The sequence below is a fragment of the Mesoplodon bidens genome, assembly GCF_964165515.1.
Source record: "Mesoplodon bidens genome assembly, chromosome: 2".
NCBI lineage: Eukaryota > Metazoa > Chordata > Mammalia > Artiodactyla > Ziphiidae > Mesoplodon > Mesoplodon bidens.
The window spans coordinates 34,004,118-34,020,716 of record NC_138177.1 but is presented as its reverse complement, the minus strand read 5'-3'; the positions used below and the strand labels follow the sequence as shown (position 1 = coordinate 34,020,716).

General features: G+C 38.4%; 1 protein-coding gene and 1 pseudogene across 4 annotated transcripts in view; both read left to right on the top strand.

Annotated features, from left to right (window-relative positions):
* The window catches only part of COP1 (COP1 E3 ubiquitin ligase), a 228,051-nt gene that overhangs the window by 5,442 nt on the left and 206,010 nt on the right, over positions 1 to 16,599 (top strand). The gene's annotated exons all lie outside the window — the stretch shown is intronic.
* On the top strand, positions 4,863 to 5,955 carry LOC308612412 (small ribosomal subunit protein uS5-like; annotated as a pseudogene). The gene is made up of 2 exons: positions 4,863 to 5,578; positions 5,784 to 5,955. The product of its transcript is annotated as a small ribosomal subunit protein uS5-like (transcript).

Sequence of the window (16,599 nt, the reverse complement as noted above, 5' to 3'; positions counted from 1 at the left end):
ACATAGGAGTGTATTGCTGGGTTGTATTGCCAAGTGTATATTTAGCATTATAAGAAACTGCAAAACTGTTTTCTAAAGTGACTATCATTTTGCATTTCTACCAGCAATGTATGAGTTTCAGTTGCACATTCTTGCCAACACTTGCTGTTTTCAGTCTTTCAAATTTCAGTCATTCTAGAAGGCATGTGTAGTAGTATCTTATTGTCATAATTTGCATGTAAGTCCTAAATATTGTGATGTTTTCTCCCAGTCTGTTGTTTTCTTTTTAGTTTTCTGAGCAGTCTTCTGAAGTGCAAAAGTTTAAAATTTTAAGTCCAATTTATGGACTTTTTTCTTTTACAGTCTATGACTTTTGTGTTCTATTGAAGAAATTGTGTCTAAATCTTCTTGTATATTCTAGAAGCTTTATAGCTTTTTGTGGTTAGGTATATAATCATTTCATGTTAATTTTTATATACTGTGTGTGGTAAGGGTTGAAGATTTTTTCTCTCCACCCTAGATGTCCAGTTATTGTAGCACCCATTTGTTGAAAAGACCATCTTTGTTCATTGAATTTTCTTGGAACCTTTCTCAAAAATTAATTAATATGTATAGGTTTATTTCTGGAGTCTTTATTCTGTTCCATTGATATATGTGTTTATCCTTATGCCAGTACCACATTGTCTGGATTTCTGTATCGTTGTCGTAAATCTTGAAATCAGATAGTGTAGTTTTGTTCCTCTATTTCAAAGTTGACTTAGTTATTTAGGGTGTTTGCATTTCCACATAGATTTTAGCTTACCAATTTCTTAACAAAAAGCATGCTAGGGTTTTAATTTGAGTTACTTTGAATCTATGACTCAATTTGGGAAGATTTGACATCTTAATATTGAATCTTTGAGCTATAAACGTAGTATGTTTCTCCAGTTATTTAGGTCTTTAATTTCTCTTAGCAGAGTTTTATAGTTATCAGTTTTTGGACCTTGCACATGTTTTATTAAACTTACTCCTAAGTAGTTCATGTTTTTGATGCTGTTGTGTTATTTTAATTTCTAATTAAAAATTGCTAATTTGCTATTCAATTTCTAATTGTTGCTAATATAAAAATAATATTTATTTTTGTCTATTGACCTTGTATCCTGTGAATTGTTAAGTTCACTTATTACTTCTAATAGTTTTTTGGTAGAACCGATGTGATTTTTCTGAGAAGACAATCATGTCATCTGAAAATCAATATAGTTTTACTTCTTTCTTTTCCAATTTTATGCCCTATTTACTGATTTTTTAAAGAGATATTTTGTATTTTTATTTATGAGTGATATTGGTCTATGGTTTTCTTATAATATACATATATTTACTTTATATATTTTGGTTTTGATATCAGGGTGTATTAGTTTGCTAGGGCTGCCATAACATAATTACAGACTGGGTAGCTTAAAAAATAGAAAGTTATTTTCTCAACAGTTTTAGAGGCTAGATGTCCAAGATCAAGGTGTTGTCAGTTTTGGGTTCTTCTGAGGCTTCTCTCCCGCTTGCTGATGGCCACCTCTTGTGTCTTCACATGGTTATCCCTGGGTCTGTGTGTTGTCTGTATCCTAATCTCTTATAAGCACACCAGTCATATTGGGATTAGGTCCCACATATATGACCTCATTTTACCGTAATTAGCTCTTTAAGGCCCAGTCTCCAAATACAGTCTTCTGAGATACTGAGGACTAGGATTTCAATGTAGGGATTTGGGCGAGGATACAGTTCAGCTCATCTCTGTCTTCTGAAAGAGTTTGTGGAATTGGTATGTTTCATATTTAAGTGTCTGGTAGAATTCATCAGTGAAGCCATAGTTTTTGTGGCAAGGTTTTTATTTACTATTTCAGTTTCTTTAATTGATAAAGGGCTATTCAGGTTCTTTATTTCTTAAGTGAGCTTTGGTAATTCGTCTGCTAAGGGATTTCTCCATTTCACCCAAGCTATTGAATTTGTTGGCATAAGTTCATAATACTTTTTTTGTTTTTTGGAATTTTATTTATTTATTTATTTATTTATTTAATACAGCAGGTTCTTATTAGTGATCTGGTTTATACATATTAGTGTATATATGTCAATCCCAATCTCCCAATTCATCCCCCACCCCCGCTTTCCCCCCTTGTCCATACATTTGTTCTCTACACCTGTGTCTCTGCTTCTGCCTTGCAAACCGGTTCACCTGTACCATTTTTCTAGATTGCACATATATGTGTTAATATACAATATTTGATTTTCTCTTTCTGATTTAGGCTTTAATACTTCTTTATGTTTTAAATGTTTGTAGGATTTGGAGGGATGTCCCTTCTTTCATTCCTGATACTGGTAGTTTGTGTTTTCTCTAATTTTTTCCTTGAACAGTTTAGCCAGAGGATTGTCAGTTTTATTAATCTTTTCAAATAACTGGTTTTGGTATTATTGATTTTCTAAATGTTTGTCCATTTTCTATTTCACTGATATTTGGCTTTATTTTTATTATTCTACTTTGAGTTTCATCATTTTCTGGCTTCCGACTACAGAATCTTAGATTATTTTGGCCTTTTCTAAGAAAAACATTTAATTCTATTAGTTTCCCTTTCTAATCCCTGCAGTAATTTTCATTCAGTTTAATATACCTTATGTCATTTCCACTGATTTTTTTTAAAACTTTTTTTTGGTTATTTATTTATTTATTTATTTATGGCTGTGTTGGGTCTTCGTTGCTGCGTGCAAGCTTTCTCTTGTTGTGGCAAAGGGGGGCTATTCTTCGTTGCAGTGCGTGGGCTTCTCATTGCAGTGGCTTCTCTTGTTGCGGTGCATGGGCTTCAGTAGTTGTGGCATGTGAACTCAGTAGTTGTGGCTCATGGACTTTAGAGAGTAGGCTCAGTAGTTGTGGCACACAGGCTTAGTTGCCCCGTGGCATGTGGAGGCTTCTCGGACCAGGGTTCTAGCCCGTGTCCCCTGCATTGGCAGGTGGATTCTTAACCACTGTGCCACGAGGGAAGTCCCCATTGTGATTTCTTATTTGAAGAATGGATTATTTAGAAATGTTTTAATTTCTAAATGAGAATTTTCTGAATATTCTGTTATTGAGTTCTAATATAATTCAGTTTCATTCAGAGAATATGAATTGTGTGAATTCAGTCCTTTTAAATTTGTTGAGACTTGTTTCATGGTTCACAATAAGCTTTATCTTGGTTAATGTCCCATATGCATTTGAAAAAAAATGAGTTTTCTGCAGTGTGTAGACTGGTATATTCTATAAATGTCAAGTTTGTTGATGTGTTAAACTCTGTATACTCCTACTGATTTTCTATATCAGTTTGTTCTGTCAATTACTGACAGGGGTGTTAAAATCTTTAACCATTCCAAGTATAATTGTGGGTTTTGCTATGTTTCCCTGCAGTTTTGTCAATTTTGTTTCACGTATTTTGAAACTTTATTAGTAGGGCACATGCATTTAGAGTTGGTGGATTGATCCCTTTATTATTTTGAAATGTCCTTGCTTATTCCTGGTAATATCTGTTGTTCTGAAATTTATTTAGTCTGTTAGCATAACACTCCAGCTTTCGTTAAGTGTTTACGTGGCATGTTTTTTTGTCCTTCACTACTTCTATATCTGTTTTAACTTTTAAAGTAGGTTTCTTGTAGATAGCATATATTTGAGTCTTTCTTTTTTATTTATTATGACAATTTGCCTTTTAAGTGGCTTGGTTAGACTTTTTGCATTTTAACATAATTATGATGTGCTTGGTTTTATGTGTATGTCTTGCTTGCTCTTTGTTTTCTGTTTGTCCTCTTTATTCTTCTACTCCGTTTTTGTCTTTTTTCCTTCTTTTCCTGCCTTCTTTTGGATTAATTGGGTGTTTTTAAGATTTCTGTTTTGTTTCTACAGTTGACTTATTAGTGATAGTTGTGTGGGATGTGTGTGTTTTGGGGGGGAGTGTTTGCTCTAGGATTTATAGTACTCATTTTTAATTTTTTATATTCTAAAATCATGTTATGTCATTTCACATACAATGTAAGAATCTTGTAATAGTATGCTTCCATTCTGTAGGATCCATTCCAGTTACTCCCTCAATAGTTCTCTATTCCTTTTTTAAAAAAAAATTGAGGTAAAATTCATACCTCATAAAATTGACCATTTTAACCATTTAAAGTGTGCAATTCAGTACATTGACAGTGTTGTGCAGCCATCATCACTATCTACTCCCAGAATATTTTCATCACACCAAAAGGAAACCCTGTACGCATTAAGCAGTCACTCTCCTTCTCGTCCCTTGGCAACCACTAATTTGCTTTCTGTCTCTATAGATATGCATGTTTTTTGGACATTTCATATACATGGAATTATACAACATGTGGTCTTTTGTGTCTGGTGCCTTTCATGGCCTGTGTTGGGTGCTCTTCTGAATTAATGACTAAAATATAGCAGTTAAATCTTGTTGGAATTGGCTTGAGACAATATATTGGGTCAATCATATTTTGTTTTAGGAATTTGAAATTAAAAAAAACACTTTAATTGGCCTATTTGAAAAAAAAATGAAGTTCTTCATGTAGTGCTGGTGCTGGAAGGGCTATATAGTTGACCCTTGAGTAATGCAGAGGTTGGGGTGCCCACCCTCTGCCTAGTTGAAAATCCACTTTAACTTACCGTCAGCCCTCCATATCCGCAGTCCCTCTGCATCTGTGCATTCACCCAACTGCAGATTGTGCAGTACTGTAATACTCATTATTGAAAAAAATCTGTGTGTAAGCCGACCCACGCAGTTCAAACCTGTGCCGTTCAAGGGTCAGTTGTATATTGCGAGCTGATATCCTTGAGAAGCAGAAAAAGAAGCATTAGTCACATAAAGAGTAGAGCACTAGCTGCTACTCCGTAAAAACACCAAACGGCTGATGATGCTGGTGCGGCGGGAGGGCCTGGAGGCCCAGGGGCCCTGGAATGGGAGGCCGCGGTGGCTTCTGCAGAGGCTTCGGCAGCGGCCTCCGGGGCCAGGGTCGTGGTCGGGGCCGAGGCCAAGGAGCTTGCAGAGGCAAGGCTGAGGATAAGGAGTGGCTCCCCGTCACCAAGCTGAGCTGTCTGGTCAAGGACATGAAGATCAGGTCCCTGGAGGAGATCTGTCTCTTCTCTCTACCCATCAAGGAATCCGAGATCATTGACTTTTTCTTGGGGGCATCCCTCAAGGATGAGGTTTTGAAGATTATGCCTGTGCAAAAGCAGACCCGTGCTGGCCAGTGGACCTGGTTCAAGGCATTTGTTGCCATTGGGGATTACAACGGACATGCTGGTTTGGGTGTTGAGTGCTCTAAGGAGGTAGCCACTGCCATCAGTGGGGCCATCGAATTTCTGGCCAAGCTCTCCATCATCCCTGTGCGGCGAGGCTACTGGGGGAACAAGATCGGCAAGCCCCATACTGTCCCTTGCAAGGTGATTGGCTGCTGTGGCTCAGTGCTGGTGTGCCTCATCCCTGCCCCCAGGGCCACTGGCATCGATCGTCTCAGCCCCTGTGCCCAAGAAGCTAGTGATGATGGTTGGAATTGATGACTGCTACACCTCTGCCGGGGCTGCACCGCCACCCTGGGCAACTTCACCAAGGCCACTTTTTTCTTTTTTTTTGTTAAATTTATTTGGTTGTGCTGAGTCTTAGTTGCAGCAGGAGGGCTCCTTAGTTGTGTCTCGCCAGCTCCTTAGTTGTGGCATGCACGTGGGATCTAGTTCCCTGACCAGGGATTGAACCCAGGCCCCCTGCATTGGGAGCGTGGAGTCTTATCCTCTGCGCCACCAGGGATGTCCCACCAAGGCCACTTTTGATGCCATTTCCAAGACCTACAGTTATCTCACTCCTGATTTCTGGAAAGATGGTGTTCACCAAGTCTCTGTATCAGGAATTCACTGACCATCTTGTAAAGACTCACACCAGAGTTTTCGTGCAGAGGACCCAGGCTCCAGCTGTAGCCACCACATGGTTTTCTATGAGAAAAATAAAGTGAATGAAGCCAGTTTAAAAAAAAGAGTGGGGCACTAGTGAAGATCTGTATTCCATATGAGTGCACTGAAGTCCCTGGATCCACCTTGAATCTAAGACTAGGTCCTGTGGGCCCTGGTCATGGTGTTTGCTATGAGATAATTCTAATTTTTCCACTTATATTATAGCTACACAAGCCTAATTAAAATTATTCGCCAACTCTAAGCCTTTAGTCATTAGAACTGATGCTCTGTTTGAGTAGAGGAATGTTGGGAGTGTGTGAGTAGAATAAGATCCAGGAAGAGATTGAGAGTGTATTGCAGTGATTTCACACTGGGAGGAATCAGTAGTGACACTCTTTGGCCGTATTTGGTTTCCTGATCCAGTCTTCTTTTTTGGGGGGGGGGTTGGGGGGGACGGAACACCAGAGACTGGTTCCCCTGCTTATCTTTTTTTTTTTGCGGTACACGGGCCTCTCACTGTTGTGGCCTCTCCCGTTGCGGAGCACAGGCTCCGGATGCGCAGGCTCAGCGGCCATTGCTCACAGGCGTAGCCGCTCTGCGGCATGTGGGATCCTCCCTGCCCGGGGCACGAACCCGTGTCCTCTGCATCGGCAGGCGGACTCTCAACCACTGCGCCACCAGGGAAGCCCTGCCCATTTTTTGATTGGGTCGTTTTTGTTTTTTTTTTGATACTGAGTTGCATGAGCTGTCTGTATATTTTGGAAATTAATCCCTTATTGGTAGCATCATTTGCAAATATTTTCTCCCAGTCTGTAGGTTGTCCTTTTCCTTTGTTTATGGTTTTCTTTGCTGTGTGAAAGCATATAAGTTTGGCTAGGTCCCATTTGTTTGTTTTTGTTTTTATTTCCATTTTTCTCAGAGAGGGATCCAAAAAAATATTGCTACAATTTATGTCAAAGAGTGTTCTGCCTGGGTTTTCCTCTGAGAATTTTGTAGTATTTGGTCTTATATTTATGTCTTTAATCCATTTTGAGTTTATTTTTGTGTATGGTGTTAGAGAATGTTCTAATTTCATTCTTTCACTTGTACAGGTTTCCCAGCACCAGTTATTGAAGAGACTGTCTTTTCTCCATTGTATACTCTTGCCTCCTTTGTTGTGGATTAAATGATCATAAGTGCATGGGTTGATTTCTGGGCTTTCTATCCTATTCCATTGATTTATATGTCTGTTTTAGTGCCAGTACCATACTGTTTTGATTACAGTAGCTTTGTAGCATAGTCTGAAGCCAGGGAGCATGATTCCTCCCACTCTGTTCTTCTTTCTCAAGATTGTTTTGGCTATTTGGGGTCTTTTGTGTTTCCATACAAATTTAAAATTTTTTGTGAAAAATGCCATTGGTAATTTGATAGGGGTTGCATTGAATCTGTAGATTGCCTTGAGTAGTATGGTCATTTTAACAATAGTCTCAGCCTTGGAGAAGTGACCCTCCATAGGAGATGTCTTACTCATCCCAGCAGTGCACTCCCCTCTCATCACCCAAGGGCCAGGTGCCAGACGGTCTCAGGGTAGAATCTGGCCTGCCTTTGCAGACTCGGTCTGCAGGCTGTGGGACTGTCATTTTCTTGCTTCTGGTGTCTGCCTTCTGGTGGGTGAGGCTGGTCTAGAGGCTTGTGACACTTCCTGGTGGGAGGGGCCGATGCCTGCCCCCTGATGGGTAGAACTGGGGCCCTCTGGTGGGCAAGGCTGTGTCTAGGGGAATGTCTAGAGGGAGCTGTGTGCTTAGGAAATCTTTAGGTAGCCCGTATGCTGATGGGTGGGGCTGTGTGCCCGCCCAGTTTGTTGTTTGGCCTGAGGCATCCCAGCCTTGGAGCCTATAGGTGTTAGGTGGGACCGGGTCTTGGTGCCAAAATGTCAGCCTCCAGGAGAGAGCTCTCTTGCCCTTGGTCCCAGTGGGTGTGAGGTTTTGTGTGTGCCCTTTAATAGTAAAGTCTCTATTTCCCCCAATCCTGTGGAGCTCCTGTAATCAAGCCTCACTGGCCTTCAAAGCCAGGTACTCTGGGGGCTCTTCTTCCTGGTGCTGGACCCCTGAGCTGCAGGATCCGACTTGGGGCTCAGAACTTTCCCTCCTGTGGGAGAACCTCTGTAATACAATTATTCTCCAGTTTGTGGGTCACCCAACCGGGAGGTATGGGATTTGATTATATCATGAATCTGCCTCTCCTACTGGTCTTCTTGGGGTTCCTTCTTTATGTCTTTAATTGTAGAAAATTTTTTCTGGTATGTTTCAGTCTTTTTCAAAGATGGTTGTTCTGCATATTGTGATTTTGGTGTGCTCGTGAGAGGAGGTGAGCTCAAGGTCTTTCTATTCCACCATCCTGGCCACTCTACCCAACCCAGTTTTTTTAAATGGGCAAAAGAGTTGAAATAGATACTTCCTTTATGGAGTATTGCAGCAACCAGTTCCCCTCTTTGCAGATGATCCATCACCTCTAAAAGTTGGATAATGACTATTACTGGTTTAATATGAAAGGGTGTAACTCAGGAACAGCCACATGGAAGAGATGCATAGGACAAGGTATTGGGAAAGGGTGCAGAGCATCCACGCTATCTCCAAGTGTGCCACTCTCCCCGAATCTACAAGTGTTAACCAATCTGGACGCTCTCCAAACTCTCTTAGCTAGTATAGTTTCTGATGAGAGGTCTGCTGTATTCTTACCTTTGTTCCTCTATATGTGATGTGTCTTTTTTCTATGACTGCCTTCAAGATTTTCTCTTCATTTTTGCCTTTATCAGTTTAAATGCATTGTATGTGTCAGGGTGTTTTTTTTGTTTTTTAAAATTCTGCTTGGACAGCAAAGGAAACCATAAACAAGACCAAAAGACAGCTCTCAGAATGGGAGAAAATATTTGCAAATGAAGCAACTGACAAAGGATTAATCTCCAAAATTTACAAGCAGCTCATGCAGCTCAATAACCAAAAAACAAACAACCCAATCCAAAAATGGGCAGAAGACCTAAATCGACATTTCTCCAAAGGAGATATACAGATTGCCAACAAACACATGAAAGAATGCTCAACATCATTAATCATTAGAGAAATGCAAATCAAAACTACAATGAGATATCATCTCACACCAGTCAGAATGGCCATCACCAAAAAATCTAGAAACAATAAATGCTGGAGAGGGTGTGGAGAAAAGGGAACACTCTTGCACTGTTGGTGGGAATGTAAATTGATACAGCCACTATGAAGAACAGTATGGAGTTTCCTTAAAAAACTACAAATAGAACTACCATATGACCCAGCAATCCCACTACTGGGCATATACCCTGAGCAAACCATAATTCCAAAAGAGTCATGTACCAAAATGTTCATTGCGGCTCTATTTACAATAGCCAGGGCATGGAAGCAACCTAAGTGTCCATCAACAGATGAATGGATAAAGAAGATGTGGCACATATATACAATGGAATATTACTCAGCCATAAAAAGAAACGAAATTGAGTTATTTGTAGTGAGATGGATGGACCTAGAGTCTGTCATACAGAATGAAGTAAGTCAGAAAGAGAAAAACAAATACCGTATGCTAACACATATATATGGAATCTAAGAAAAAAAAACCTAGGGGTAAGACGGGAATAAAGACACAGACCTACTAGAGAATGGAGTTGAGGATATGGGGAGGGGGAAGGGTAAGCTGTGACAAAGTGAGAGAGTGGCATGGACATATATACACTACCAAACGTAAAGTAGATAGCTAGTGGGAAGCAGCCGCATAGCACAGGGAGATCAGCTCGGTGGTTTGTGACCACCTAGAGGGGTGGGATAGGGAGGGTGGGAGGGAGGGAGACGCAAGAGGGAAGAGTTATGGGAACGTAATGTATATGTATAACTGATTCACTTAGCAGAAACTAACACACCATTGTAAAGCAATTATACTCCAATAAAGATGTTAAAAAAAAAAACAATTCTGCTTGGGGTTTTTTGAACTTCTTGGATATGTGGTTAAATGTCTTTTTTTGTTGTTGTTACTTAAAAAAATTTCAGCCACTGTCTCCTCATGTATTTCTTTTGATTCATTTGATATTGACCCACAGCCCACAGATGCTCTTTCTTTTTTTCCCTTTGTGTTTTAATTTGGACTCTGTCTGTTGACATCTTCTGATTCACTGCTGCTTTTCTTAACTTGTATTTCATGTATTAATGAACCCGTGGAAATGATCCTTTGTCTCTGATGTTGTGATCTTGTGGAGTTTTACCTTGGGCTGTGTGACTAGTATTCAACAATGAACTTGATGAGAACCCTATGTAGATTTTTTTAGGATTTTCTTCTTGTAGCTCGTCCATCTCTGGTGTTCTGCCTTGTAAATTCTTTCCCCTTTATCCTTCCTGAACTCATCAAGATTGTGGTGCTCTGCTTGTGTGCTCCCTCCTTGGGCCTGTGAAACTTTCTGTGAAGGCAGAAAGCTGAATCTATGATAGTGTTCACTTCATTTGTTCCCCTTCCCTCAGAGATCTCAGTACTGTGTTGCTTAGTGTCCAGTGTCTAAAAGCAGTTGCTTCATTTATCTTATCCCCCTCCCCCATTTTCTAGGTGTGTATAGTAAGGGGTAAGTTTGCATCAGTTAAATTTTGACCTCAAGTGCTAATCATGAGCTAATCATGTTCACATTGTTCATTCACCACCCAAGGCTCCTCTTTTGCTTTGTTTTACTTTGTCATATTTCTTTGATTCTAATTTTTGCTTCATTTACTTTGACATATTTGAAAATTGGGTTATATGTTGTAGATGATGGAATTAAGCAAAATTCTTCTTGGCTAGGTGGCAGTTGGAGGTAGCTGTCATTTCATACAGATGTGTCAACAGAGAAAATGCCTGCCTCAAAATATGAACATATATTTCAGAAGATTGGAAGAAAGTCTCTCAGACAATTGTGAATTACTGTTTTATTCCCTGTGAACTAAGTGTTTGAATGTGGGAGAGAGAGGTGGAGGAGATTTTGGAATTTGGTGAATTAGAAGTGTTTAGCAACATTCCTAAAGCTGGAGTCAAATGTAGGTGAGCTGACTGAAAGTAAACTTGGCTTACAATCCCAAGAACAGTAGCTTTTAGTTAGTTCTATTATGGATTCTCTCAGTAAAGGCTACTTTACCAAAGTAGTAGACAATATTATGTGGAAAAATCTGCATATCAGTGACTTAGTCAAAAAGTGATTCAGAAAAGTTAGACCCTGAAGAATGAGAATTTTTTGGAAAACCTAATTATTATTATTATTTTTAAAATTTTATTTTTATTTATTTATTTATTTATTTGGTTGGTTGGTTGGTTGGTTGGTTGGTTGCGTTGGGTCTTCATCGCTGTACGTGGGCTTTCTCTAGTTGCATCGAGCGGGGGCTACTCTTCGTTGCGGGGCACGGGCTTCTCATTGCGGTGGCTTCTCTTGTTGCAGAGCATGGGCTCTAGGTGCGTGGGCTTCAGTAGTTGTGGCACATGGGCTCAGTAGTTATGGCTCACAGGCTCTAGAGCGCAGGCTCAGTAGTTGTGGCCCACGGGCTTAGTTGCTCTGCAGCATGTGGGATCTTCCTGGACAAGGGATTGAACCCATGTCCCCTGCATTGGCAGGCAGGTTCTTAACCACTGTGCCACCAGGGAAGTCCCGGAAAACCTATTTATATATAAGTATATGTGTGTGTGTGTGTTTTTTCCACAAGAGTGGTGTATGAGTTAAGTCTAAAAGAACTTTTTAGAAAACGGTAAAATTCCTAACTGATAAGAAAGTATTATCATAGTTTAATTAGCAGAGTTGTTTCTTTTTTAGTTGCATATGATGGTACAGCTTATTATTGACGTCATTTTTAGATTCTGTTGAATAAGTTATTGTATTCCTCCCCTTACTTCATTTCTTATTCTCCTGACCTCTTCTCTTGGTTTTCTATTCTATTGTGATTTATATATATTTTTGAATGTGTGTATACCTGTGAAATATATTTTTTTGTATTTTAATTTTATGTAAATTGTATTGTGTCACAGATCTTATTTTAATTTCTATTTTCACTTGACAAAATATCCAGCAGTGGTGCTCCATGTACCTTTGGTTCATTCCTTTTGACTGTTGCATGATGTTTTGTAGTATATATCTAGGTACATTTTTTTTTCTCCATTCTAGTAATTTTGAGCATTAAGGCTGCCTCTAATTCCCTACTGTAACAAGAAGTATCCAGTTTGTTGCAAGTATCCTCATAGGTATACCCTGTTGACAGATGTGGATGTTTCTCTCTTAGCTGTACACACACATACACAGATACACATATATATACATAAATGGAAACACAGCTATACGTATATATTTACATATATGTACACACATGCTACACATATACTCCAGGATGTGTATATATTTATATCTGTACCTATTTACAAATAATCTCAAGAGTGGGATTGCTGGGTCATAAGTATATGAATATGCAATGTAGGTTGCTAGTTAGAGTAACTCTTCATGAAGATTCTTGTTTCTCCATATCCTCCCTAACATACTTGGTATTATAATTTTCTAATAACTTAATGGGGGTAAAGTGTTATTTTATTATTTTAATTCACATTTTTTGATTACTAGTGGGTTGGAACATCTTTCCATTTACTTGAAAGGCAGTGTGTTTTCCCCTGCTGTGAATTAGGAATTGACATTCTTTCCCATTTTTTCTATTGGATTTTCTGTCTTATATGTTGATTTACAAGAATGGCTTGTGTTTTGGTGCTACAAGAGTCATGAATAGTCACAGCAGGGGCTTTAATCCATTTGTGATTTCTTCCCCCTGTTTGATGCTGCCACTTTGTCAGATGTCCATAAATATGTTTGGGGACCTGTATAAAGTTTTGGGGGTTGTATAAAATTTCAGGTGTCTGTATAATGTTTGGCCTGGCTGCCAATTCATATACTTGCTATGCTTGTACTTATGCTTAGGTCTTCTGGCTCATCGTCCTTCAATGCTATTGATAGGCAGAGTAGAAGGGGTTCTAAATTGTTTGTTTACAGTTTTTCCCAGAACCTACTCTTGGTATGTTCTTGCTATCCAAAATTGGGAAGAGCTGGGAGTTGGGAATTCCCTGGCAGTCCAGTGGTTAGGACTCACGCTTCCAACTGCAGGGGTCACGGGTTCAGTCCCTGGTTGGGGAACTAAGATCCCACCTGCTGCACAGTGTGGCCAAGAAAAATAACAAAAACAAAAAACAAAATTGGGAATAGTTAGTTGTGTTTTGTTAGGATCTCCTCTGTATTTCTATATTTCCTGCATATTTCAACCCTTTCTTGGGAAAGGGAGTGATCAGTTAGTCCTTTTCTTCCTTTATTCTACTGTAGGTATTTCTTAAAAAATTTTTTTTTGTTTTTGAAGTACAGTGTCTATTGAATGTGTATCATAAAGTCAAAAATTGTAACTCAAATCATTGTAAGTCAGAGATCATCTGTACAAGCTTTTTGCCCAGTTTTTGAATTGGATTGTTTATTTTTCTGTTGTTGAGTTGTAAGAGTTCTTCATATATTCTGGGTATAAGTCCCCTCTTGGATATGTGGTATGCAAATTTTCTCTGCAGTTATGTGGGTTGTCTTTTGAGTTTTTTGACAGCGTCCTTTGATGCACAAAAGTTTTAAATTTTGAATAAGTCCAGTTTATCTATTTTTTCTTTTGTTGCTCATACTTTTGGGGTCATATCTAAGAAACCATTGCCAAGCCCAATGTCATGAAGATTTATTGTGCCTTTTTCTAACAGGAAAATTCCTTCAGGTTTTTAGCTTGTGTGGATTCTACTCTTCCCAGATTTGTATCATTGATACAGATTTTTCCATTTTTTAATTTTTGTGTATTCTGCCATTTATTTAATATTGTATACCAGGAATTGTACTAAGTACTTAATAGGTATTTTGGTAATCAGTACAGTGATTCTATGATGTAAATATCATCCCAGTTATACCAAAGAGGAAACGGGGTTAGAGAGATTAAACTACTTGTCCAAAGTCAGAAACCTGTAGGTAGCATAGCTAGGATTAATTTCAGTTGAATTCCATTTTTATTGGCAGTCTTGACCTTTAATGTGGTTGAAAAGCTAGCTTTTGATGAAAAGAATGGAGACTTTCTTCTCTTTAATTCACATGGTATTCAGAAGCCATTCCTTAAAAACTGCCTGTTGAAACTGATCTGATAGTAATTTTTAGGTACTGCATGCAATTTTTACTATTAGTGGAACATACTATATGGCAAGTTATATCATGTCCTGCTCTTTTTTTTTTAAATAAACTAATGGGTGATAGAGCTCTATGTGAAATAAACCTATTGTCAATTCTTTTTGTTTTCAGGCCAAAATTTTTGATTCATTTTTCCCTCATACCCAACCATCTAATCCATAGGAAACCAAAGCTCTACCTTCAAATTATATTTAGATTCTGACTAACGCTATTGCTATGCTACCCACTAAGTTTAATCCAGCACCCAAATTATCATAATAGCTTCTGTTTCTACAATTGCTTTCCTTGTCTTTTTTCAACATATAGGGTAGAGTGATCTGGTTCATCACAGTGTCAAATCATATCACTCCTCTGTTCCAAATCCTTCAGTGAATTCCTGTTTTATTCACTGTAAAAGCCAAAGTCCTTAACTTGATTTAAGGAAGTTCTTTGATATGACCCCTTGTTACCTCCCTGGCTTCATATTCTACTCTTTTTCCACTTGCTTATTCTACTCTAAACTGACCATCTTGCTAGTCTTTGAACATGGCACCTCAGGATATTTGCACTTACTCTTACTGCTAGGTTGTGGTTGCCCCAGATTTTTGTGTGGATCATTTTCCTGCTATCTAGAAATAGTTACTCAAATGTCAACTTCTCATTGAAGCTTCTCTGACTACTCTATGTAACCCAACCCAACACTTCCTATCCCCCTTCCCTACTTAATTTTTTCCTTATCATTTATCCCTATCTAGCCTTACTGAATAAGGTCATTCTTATTTATCTCATTTATTAAGTGTGTTTTCCACTAGACTGTAGAACCATGAGGGATTTTTGTTTGTTTTATTCACCTCTCTGTCCTTGGTATCTAGAACAGTGTCTGGTATATAGTCAGTACCTAATATATAATTTGTTGGATATATGACTGTTTTAAGATTTTTGGAATTTTCTGAGAGAGTATTGATAAGTATTCACAGTTGATTCATTCTGGTTGCTAAGGCCAGTCCTAAAATATTTATTGTTGGCACTGTTGGAAGTCTAGACTGAGAGATCAGTCTGTTAAAATATTTTGCATTTTGCTTCTAAGCTTCATTTAATGCAGTATAAAACAGATGTGATGGTATTGTTACTCAGACTTACAAACATACTTACTCTGGGAACAGAAAGATCTCTTCCCCCAAATCTTAAAAATACTTTATTAGCGGTTTAAAAGGTTGGTGTATTAATATCTAGACCTTCTGTAATAGAAGAATTGGAGTGTTTACTCTTGTTCACTTAACAGTTGAGTTTTAGAAATTAACCACTATTGGGACAACAGAGTTTCATCCAAAGGAACAGTTTTATAAAATCAAAATAATATATGGAGTTATTAAGACAATATGGTGTTGGCAAAAGGGTAGACAGTTCAATATGAACAAACAGAGAGCCCAGAAATAGACCCACGTAAATGTAGTCAACTGATCTTTGACAAAGAAGCAGAGGCAAAACAGTGTAGGAAAGATAGTCTTTTTAGCAGATGGTGCTGGAACAACTGTTCATCCACATGCAAAAAAAAAAAAAAAAAAAATCTAAAAACAGACCTTATCTCTATTCACCAAATTACCTCAAGATGTATCACAGACCTAAATGTAAAATGCAAAACCATTAAATTCCTAGACGATGACAGGGAAAATCTACATAACCTTGAGTTTGGTGAAGACTTTTTAGACACAACACCAAAGGCATGATCTATGAAAGAAAGGATCAAAAAACAGAACTTCTTTAAAACTAAAAATTTCTCCTCAAGGTGAGAGGCACTGTCAAGAGAATGAAAATATAAGCCACAGATTTGGAGAAAATATTTCTAGAAGACATATCTCATATAGGATTTTTATCTAAAATATACAAAGAACTCTTAAAACTCAACAGTAAGAAAGCAACCTGATTTATTTATTAAAATTTTTTTTAATGTTTATTTATTTATTTTCTTATTAGTCACCCATTTTATACACATCAGTGTATACGTGTCGATCCCAATCTCCCAGTTCATCACCCCCCCACCCCCTGCCACTTCCCTCCCTTGGTGTCCATATGTTTGTTCTCTACTTCCGTGCCTCAGTTTCTGCTCTGCAAACCAGTTTGTCTGTACCATTTTCTAGGTTCCACATATATGCGTTAATATACAATACTTGTTTTTCTCTTTCTGACTTACTTCACTCTGTATGACAGTCTCTAGATCCATCCACGTCTCTACAAAAGACCCAATTTTGTTCCTTTTTATGGCTGAGTAATATTCCATCGTGTATCTGTACCACATCTTCTTTATCCATTAGTCTGTCGATGGGCATTTAGGTTGCTTCCATGACCAGGCTATTGTAAATAGTGCTGCAGTGAACATTGGGGTGCATGTGTCTTTTTGAATTATGGTTTTCTCTGGGTATATGCCCAATAGTGGGATTGCTGGGTCATATGGTAATACTATTTTTAG